Genomic DNA, 9,019 nt, shown 5'->3' with positions numbered 1-9,019 from the left:
AAATACATTACATTTCATACATGATACACTAATTTGATGCGCGAGGTAGATTTTGCACATAATATACTAATTTGATGCATTAGATACACTAATGTGATGCACATGATACATTAACTTGATGCGCGAAATACATTAATGTGATGCGCAAAAATGAGAAATTTTAAAAAATTATAGAACTTATAGGCGATAATGGTAATAAGTAAACTAAAAGGTGGGACTTCCATAATTAATCCTAACAATAACATATCCCCAAAACACACAAGTATTCCTCTGATTATATAGAAAAGAAACCAATGTATCACAACCAAGCATAAGGATGCTTATTAAGTTTTGGAAGGGCAACAAATGCCTCTTTATAATATACTATGATAAATATAAGGAAAGAGTCAATGGTGCTATGTTTGAAACAAATGGAAAGAACATAACAAGATAATAATGTGCCCGAAAAAGCCTTCACAGCACAACAACATCATACTCATTCATTCTCTCTGCTTCACACGAAGACAAAAATCAGAAGCCAGCAATTCTGATTTTGTACAAGTAAATCAGGAGTTTGTAGAGATTGAGAATTTGACACTGATGGTGGCAGGAGCCAATGAGACCAGTCATTTCTCCACCTTAACTTTTCACCAGGAAGAAATATCTTAGAACCTGTAACAGTTTAAGAGGCAAATACTATACAAATACTCTTAAAAGTGCTCCTAGTTATGAAACACTAAATGCCTAAATAGGCCCATGCAAGAGTGTAGATGCAAATACTATCAAAGTATTTTCGACATCCAAGCAATTTCCTACTTCTGAAGCACTAAACATCTCAATCAGCTCAGGACATCAGCAAACAAACACTATATAAATTCAAACAGCAGCAATTGTGAACGTAGGACACATTACAAATCATAATTTTGTTTCATAGCAGACCTACGTCAAAGAACATGGTGGGCAATGCATAAGGCTATCGAATTCTTGAAAATCATTTACAAGGGTAACAGGCTCTAGGTGAACACAAGACTCTGTGCTCACATCTCTAACGTCTTTAACAAGTGTGTTCCATTCTTTTGCAACACAAGCACTTCGCCAAAAACTCAAATAACACATAGTGAACCCTTCCTCTTTGCCCACAGAATGTAGAGACTAAAAGACTAGATAGACCACAACCACATATAGAAAGGATACTTGCACTTCTACAACACTAGAGAACCTAACAGCATTCAGTATCAATTGTATATTATCTGTCAATTCCATTACCTGCAAAAATGAAAAAAACAGTTCTTATCTTATAACTGTTCGACGTATTTAATTGCATAAAATGAAATGTGAAACCATAAGAGTAACTTTTTGGTCTTTATTTTTTTTTATTACATTCAACTAATTACATTTAGACTCTGTATTGTTTACAAAATTCAAGTTTTCTTTTTCATCTCCGTTTACTCGGACAATCTCCACAAGCACAAATTCTGCTCCTTATATAACTAAAATTTCTTTCACAAACCACCCATGCTCTCTCTATATAAGTGGGGTTGCTCTGAAATAATACAGAAGAGCCATTGATCTAAGAGAATATCAATAGACTTCTCCATCCACCTTCAACTCAGCCCCGAATGTATAATCATCCAACATATGTCACTGTGATGCAGCAAAAATTTCAAAGAACTATCACAAACAACGTTATTATACAGATAGAATATATATTCATCTAGTTCTCAATAAATATCTTCACTTCTCATATATTTAGACAAACCTTCGTATGATTCTAAGCTTTCAAAATCTTTGAGGAAAGATTTCCTATTTAAGTTTATACTCCCTGGACAACAATCGGTTTTGGCAGTTGGAACCATCGGTTTCCGATGTAGTATTCCGGTGAGAGTTATGAATCGGGCCAGTAGTAGATCTAGCCATAAAAACTAGGGTTTGATTGTACCGAATCAAAAACTTCCAAAAATTGAAGATGGGTTGTAATTAGTGTTTCTATACCTGAAAATCCGTTAGTTGATTGACTATTTGTCACGATCCAAAATTCACATTACACCTATGTTTCCAACCAATAGGTAAACATATTTTACCAATTTTAACTAAATAGTGAGAAAAAGTAAATACTTTAGTGAAAATCTCCAACATAAAGCTCTTTATAAGTACGAACTACGGAAAGCTAAAAATACCACCTAAGAATTGGTGTCATAAGTATAAGAGTTTCTAAAATACGATGCAAGTCTGAAACTAAAATGACAAATTCAATATAAGGGATATATGTCTAAATACTAAATAACAATTTAAGTAATAGATAGAGGGAGGTGTGGGTCACGGAACAGTCAAGCAGCTCATCACAACTCCAAGACACTCCAAACTCGAACTCAAATTGCTCCACGAGATGTGCTCGTACTCAGAATCGAATCTGCACCACAAAGATTGCAACAAGTGTAGTATGAGTACGAAACCACGTGTACCCAATATATCTCATTGATCGACAACGAAGAATGAGTGACGGGGGTTTATATAAGAAAAATCAATTCTTTAATTATACAAGTCTATATTACACTTACCAATCAAGTTTTTCATCAAATAGAGGTAATCAAACATCAAGTACTTTCCAATCACCAATAAAACACATAATTATCAAGAAGAAAGGATGTCATGAGATACAATACAATATGACACCATGAAATGATATGCCTCAGAATACCCAGTACTCTCTCAACCGTATATACATGATACTCCTCGGAAATACATTGAGAGTTCATGACCCATGGGGGACTCGCGAGGTCCATATACCGACACAGACGATCTCCACGTGTCTGTGCGGACGATCTCAACGCACTATTATAAAATCAAACAATTTCCGCACGGACGATCTCCACGTGCCCAAATTATAATCTTTACATATCACCATCCCCATCACGGACGATCTCCACGTGCCCAACTTACACTCAATCTCATGTCAATGCATGTGCACAATATTATTTCAAATAAGGGGATGATGATTCACCTCAATCAGTCAAATATCAACATAATACATAACCACCTCAATTATCACAACTATACGGGTGTAATAAAGAAATCACAAACACACAAGTATTTCAACTCAATAATATATCAGCTAATGCCCATATGCTTTGGCATTCTCAAATTACAATCCACATTCTATAGTAGTAACTTTCCCTTTAATAACTCTGTACTCGTACCAATGCCCGTCACGTCATTGATACGAGACTCCCATCTTTCGCCCTTACCCCTTTGTCTATTTCATTTTTAATCTTTAATTTAGGGAAACGTCCTTCAACAAGTCTAAAAGTCTTAACATACCTTGAATGCCGTACACGTCCACGAATACTTAAGATGGTTCCTTCCCTTTTCGCAAAATTTTGAAACGTTCCCAATCTACTTATAATGCAACATTCGTAAGTAAGCGAGTTTGTAGACATTCAAATTATTATATGTCTATCGTAGACCCTAAAATTCACTCATATTTCTAATCAAGCTCCAATTCTTGATATAATTTATATGCCAAAATTATCATATTTGCTAAATTTCAAGCCAAGAATTTAACCTTAATCTCTCAAACTACCCTAAAATTCAATGTTAATCATATAATACACCTAATAATTAATTACCTATCTCACTATATCAAAAACTAGTATCGTAATTTGATATATAAATAAAATAATAATAAATTTTAAAATTAACAGCGCAAGCACTGCTGCAACGTGACCCTTCTTCCTCCTAAAATTCATTCTGCAAATTGTCATTTCCTTAAGTATATATCTACCAAATGTGACAATTATAAGGCCAACAACAATTTACGGTAGGAAACAAAAAAAATTTTTTTTTGCCTTCTAAACCCAAGAAAACAACACTATGCTATATTCACTGCCAAACATAGAAATTTTTCAATTCCTTAACAACCATAATATATAATAATATTTTAGTTTTGAGACTTAGCAATTAGGCATGAAACACTTTTTAAAAAAAAATTAATTCCATCAAATCACCTGCAATTATGATACATAACTCACCATCCGGATACATTAATTTCTGATACAAGAAAAATCTGTTTGTTGAGCTAAAAAAAGAGAACAAAATCTTTTCTGTTGCGCTTAAAATGGAAAAGACACATAAAATTAACTATTCAATCCATAAATTACTCAATTAATTTATTTTCACTGCTAATCAGTCTCTACCAAAGCAAAACAACTTCAAAAAATTCAAATTTCAAATTTCTTCTCCCAAATTGTTAAAAATCTTTTATATTTCGATTCAAAATCATTGAAAAATTGAGTTGATACATTATGAATATCTCTATTTTATTGAGAGATTCAAGAATCTGAGAAAGAGAGATGAGTTGAATCAAATATTGTAGCTTGGAGATTGATGAGTCGAGAAAAATATGAAGATTCGATACATTACAGAGACGAGTGTTATTTTATCCCTATACAATTGTCTGATGACATTATCAAAATATTTTTAGGTTCAAAATTCTTCTCTGTGTTAATTGAAAATCCGTTTAGTTTTGTTATTATTCTTATTCTTCCAGTAACATCAGCTGGGCAAAATTATGGTGAAGTTTTGAGTAAAATTTTTTTATTTTACGGAGCTAAGAGATCTGGGTATCTTCCTCATAACCAGAGAGTTCAATGGAAGGGTAATTCTGGACTTAATGATGAAAAATCTAGTGTGGTATGTTATAAAATTAATTAGCTTTATTTTAGTTGTAAATGGTTTGTGATGAATTAGAGTTTTGATTTTTTGGGGGGATACTTTTGCAGATTGATTTGGTTGGAAGTTATTATGATGTTGGTAATAATGTGGATCTAGTTTGTCCATGGAATGTTTTAATGGAGTTTTTGGAATATGGTAGATAATTGGCTGCTAGTGAAGAACTTAGTCATGCTATGGATGTTGTTAAGTGGGTTACTGTTTATCTACTCAAAGCCCATTCTGAACCTTATCTTCATCACGGGAGATGTTGTGTAGTTGATTTTTTGATTGATCTCGAGATATTGTGTAATCGATTTTTTATGAATTGTTGTATCATTGGTTATTTTAATGTATTCGATTGTTGATTTTAGATTGACACAATAGTGTTATTAAGTATCAAATACCATATTAGTTGCCAAAAGAACGGATATTTAGTTGTAGTTTGTATTAATGTATCATGGTCATTAGTATATATCAATTACGTTTGATACACATTCGCCATTAATATGTATCTGTATTGGTTGTCAATCTGAAACTTTTACTTCTTTCAGAGGTAGTAGAAAGTTACATCAATGTGTTGCATAATGAATCATAAAAATCAAAATATAAGGGTTAAAAAGATAATACATAATAAAGCAGTCAACATTGTCAATGTTATGTATCATATACCTATTATTGAAACTGATACATAATGCTCTAATTATAGAACATTGTGATTTATGTATCAAGATTATTATTGAACAATATATACATATACATATACATAGCCTTCTAAATTGGATAAGACTGAACAAACACGAAAAATTGTAGATACANATAACATACATCTGATTTGGTACTGTCTAATAGCCTTTTAAAACTTGAATAGGATTGAAGATACATTGTAGAACTCGACACATATAAATGATATACTGGTAATGTTTATGTCTCAAGTACATTTATATTGAGTAGGATAATTATACACAACAACGATATCAGAAAATTGTAGATGAAAAAGCTAAAAAAAAATTAAACGATAATTCAAGAACTAGAGAATTTTTTTGATGAAGAAATAGTTCTATCTCTTTAGGGACAAGAAATTAATAAACTAGAGAGAGGATAAATTTGAAATTCAAAAATTGGAGTGATGAAGATAATTACTAATCTGTGGGAGTAATTTCAGGCGTGAAAATAGGAACAAAAATCTTTGGATTAGAGAGTTGTAAGTTATGTATCTAGAAAAGGAGAGAAGGAAAGGAAAATAGAGATTTTTGTAATATTTTGAAATGGTAGGAAATTTTAGAAAATATGAAAACAAAGATTGTGTAATTAAGTAATTTTTCCTTTTAATTATGTGGGTCAAGAAATTAAATAATTAAATAAGTTATGGGCTTGGCCCATTAACTATTCAACTACATTATTATTTAATAAATATTCATCAACTAAATATTCGTAGCTACCAAATAGCTTAAAAGTATCCCTTCAAATTTTTAAAAGGAGTCAAAATAGTCCTATTTATCAAAACGACCTAGCGGGTTGTTACAATATTCCAACAACAAATAAACAAATATTGAATCGATCAAAATTATCTACAGGGTAAGAGATTTAGCATTAAAATACATGAGAAAATGATGAATGCAAATAAAAGTTACAATGTATAACTGATTAAAAAACTATAGAAGATGATCTTGACGATCACTGTGCTCAACACAGAGCTCCAAAACAAACAAACAAACAAACAAAGAGCAGAGAGAGAAGAGCTTTCTCTCTCCTCCCTATGCTGTATTTTCTTCTTTGCTTAGCAGTAGAGAAACCCCTACTCTAAAGTTCTACTTGCACTGCAAAAGTACTTTCACGGTCTCCAAGCTGGCAATTAATTCGGTATAAGGTAATTTGGAAATAAAATATAAGATTACTTTATTCTTTTGTTTGAAGATCTTAGCTATTTTTTAAATTATTTATTTAAATATTTACAAAATAGGGATAAAATAAGTTATTTCTGTTATAAAATCAAGCTCGTAATATAACTGAAAGAGAAGTAAGATGAAAGAGAAAAAACTATTTTTCTATTCAAGTGTATCCTTCAAATGGTGAGTGATATCTCTATTTATAGTGTTGAGATATTACTACAAAAGTCATCCAACTAGTAGATACATGTTTATCCCTTAATGTTCTTATTACCTTGGAAGCATCCATACCTGAATTGAATTAATTCTTGGATAGACTTAATGGACAATCCACACAATACAATGGATTTATAACACCCCCCCTTGAATGTCCATAGATTATGTGCATCGTTAAAATCTTACTAGAAAAAATTCAGTGGGAAAAAATTCTAGTGAAGCAAAATGAGTACACATATCTTTTGATACGTATTATTCGAAATAAAATAAATTCATGCCTCTAGTCCTTTGAAGATATCAAATAGGTGCTTAACACCATTTCAATGACCTTTTGTTGGGGGAAGAACTGAATCTTGTTGCAAAACAAATATCTGATCGAGTATTGTTAGAAAGATGCATTAGTGCCCTGATTGCACTAGAATACAAAGTTTCATCACCAAGAAGCTCTTCATCCTTCTTTTGAGATCAAAATGACTCATCATTTATGTCAAGCAAACTCATAATCATTGGGGTACTCAATGAATTTGATTTATTCATATAAAATCACATCAAAATTTTTCTATGTATGTTGATTGATGAAAAATATTTCATTTGTCAAATTATCAATTTGCAGGTCAAGATAAAATTTTGTCTTACCAAGACTTTTTCACATTTTTAAACACTCAACAATTTTTGAAAGATCTTTAAAAGTGCTAATGATGTTCAAGTCATTAACATACACAACTATTATAACAAATTCAGACCCTGACTTTTTCATAAAAATGCAAGGACAATTTGGGTCATTCTTTTTGTACCGTTTTCTTCCTTGATTATTTCAATCCATTTAAGAATTCTTGAAGTTTTATTGAAAAAGTCTTTTTCAAACTTTTAGATGCTTCAGACACCTTGATTGCTTTAAGGATTTTCATATAACCTTCAAAATTGTCTAGCTAGACATGATAATTACCCATTATATGCATTCAAGTTTTCATATGTTGCCACATCAAAACAAATTTCATTGCATCCAAAATAGGAGAAAACATATCCAATAATGTCGGAATTTTTTCAACAACCTTTATGCCCACGGAACAAGTCGTACTTGATATCTTACGGTTATACCATTGCATAATATTTTTTTTTACCCCACTGACATTATATCTTAATTTATGGACTGTCAATCCAAAACATCACTTCTCTAGGTGAAACAAAATATACTTGAATTATGTATTTTACTTGGTCAATCATTTATCTGTCACACTCTATGATAGATTTGAATTCAAGATCCTCGACACAATTTATATTATTGAGCGCTACCTCATATCAAAGCTACCGTCGATGGTTATTTGATATCGATTCCAACATGACATAACATATATCTAATTCATAATATTTTTTATTATTTCTTGACTCATTCACTTTCAGAATGGTCAAACATTCATCATATTTATCACAAGTCACAATCTCTTCATGAGTGGCCATAACCATTTAAACATGTGACATATTTACATGACTCACCTCAACGTCACCTTGAAAGATAAAGAACACAATCGCTTTACATTCTTTCTTTTGACAGAGGATTTATAAACTTATCAAATCAGGTTGTACGATAACCGCTTGTCCAACGACCTTTCATGCCATTTTGGTGATACAATTATTTTTCACAGTTTGAAGGAATATTGAAAAACTCATATTATTCTTCCCTTTTTTAATTACCACAATGATGACTATTATAATATGTCCCTTCACGCTCCTATTCATACATTTAATCACTTGTCTTCTTTCAGACTTATTATTCAACGCTACCACATTCGTACTAAAGAATGGAGCAACTAGGCAAATGTCACGACCCAAAACGGGTCGCGAGTGGCACCCACACTTACCCTACTATGTGAGCGAACCAACCAATCTATACTCTAACATTTCAACCGTAAATAACAAAATATAATAATGCGGAAGACTTAACACTCATTAATGAAATCAATTAATAACTTCTAAAAACTCAATACTTATCATCCCCAAAATCTGGAAGTCATCACCACAAGAACATCTATCCTCATATTACTAAATCTAAGAATATCTAAGAAGCTAAAATAATAAACAGCTAGTCCATGCCGGAACTTCAAGGCATCAAGACATGAAGAGGAAGATCCAGTCCAAGCTAGAAGCAATAGCTCACCCTGAAATCTGGCTTGATGAAGACTGGCTAGAGTTGCGGTTGAGTTGAAGACGATGGCACGTTTGCTGCACTC

At 32.0% G+C, this 9,019-nt stretch overlaps 1 long non-coding RNA gene across 1 annotated transcript; it reads right to left on the bottom strand.

Annotated features, from left to right (window-relative positions):
• Positions 1 to 265: 265 nt before the first annotated feature.
• Positions 266 to 2,013, bottom strand: LOC114076154. Its single transcript, XR_003576975.1, has 2 exons — positions 1,739 to 2,013; positions 266 to 1,623 (listed from the first exon to the last, which is right to left on the bottom strand). It is a non-coding gene; the product is annotated as an uncharacterized LOC114076154 (long non-coding RNA).
• Between the last annotated feature and the right edge of the window lie 7,006 nt (positions 2,014 to 9,019).

The sequence above is a fragment of the Solanum pennellii genome, chromosome 2 (genome assembly GCF_001406875.1).
Source record: "Solanum pennellii chromosome 2, SPENNV200".
In the NCBI taxonomy this organism is placed as follows: domain Eukaryota; kingdom Viridiplantae; phylum Streptophyta; class Magnoliopsida; order Solanales; family Solanaceae; genus Solanum; species Solanum pennellii.
The sequence above is the reverse complement of the archived record's forward strand: the minus strand, read 5'-3'. Positions and strand labels throughout refer to the sequence as shown.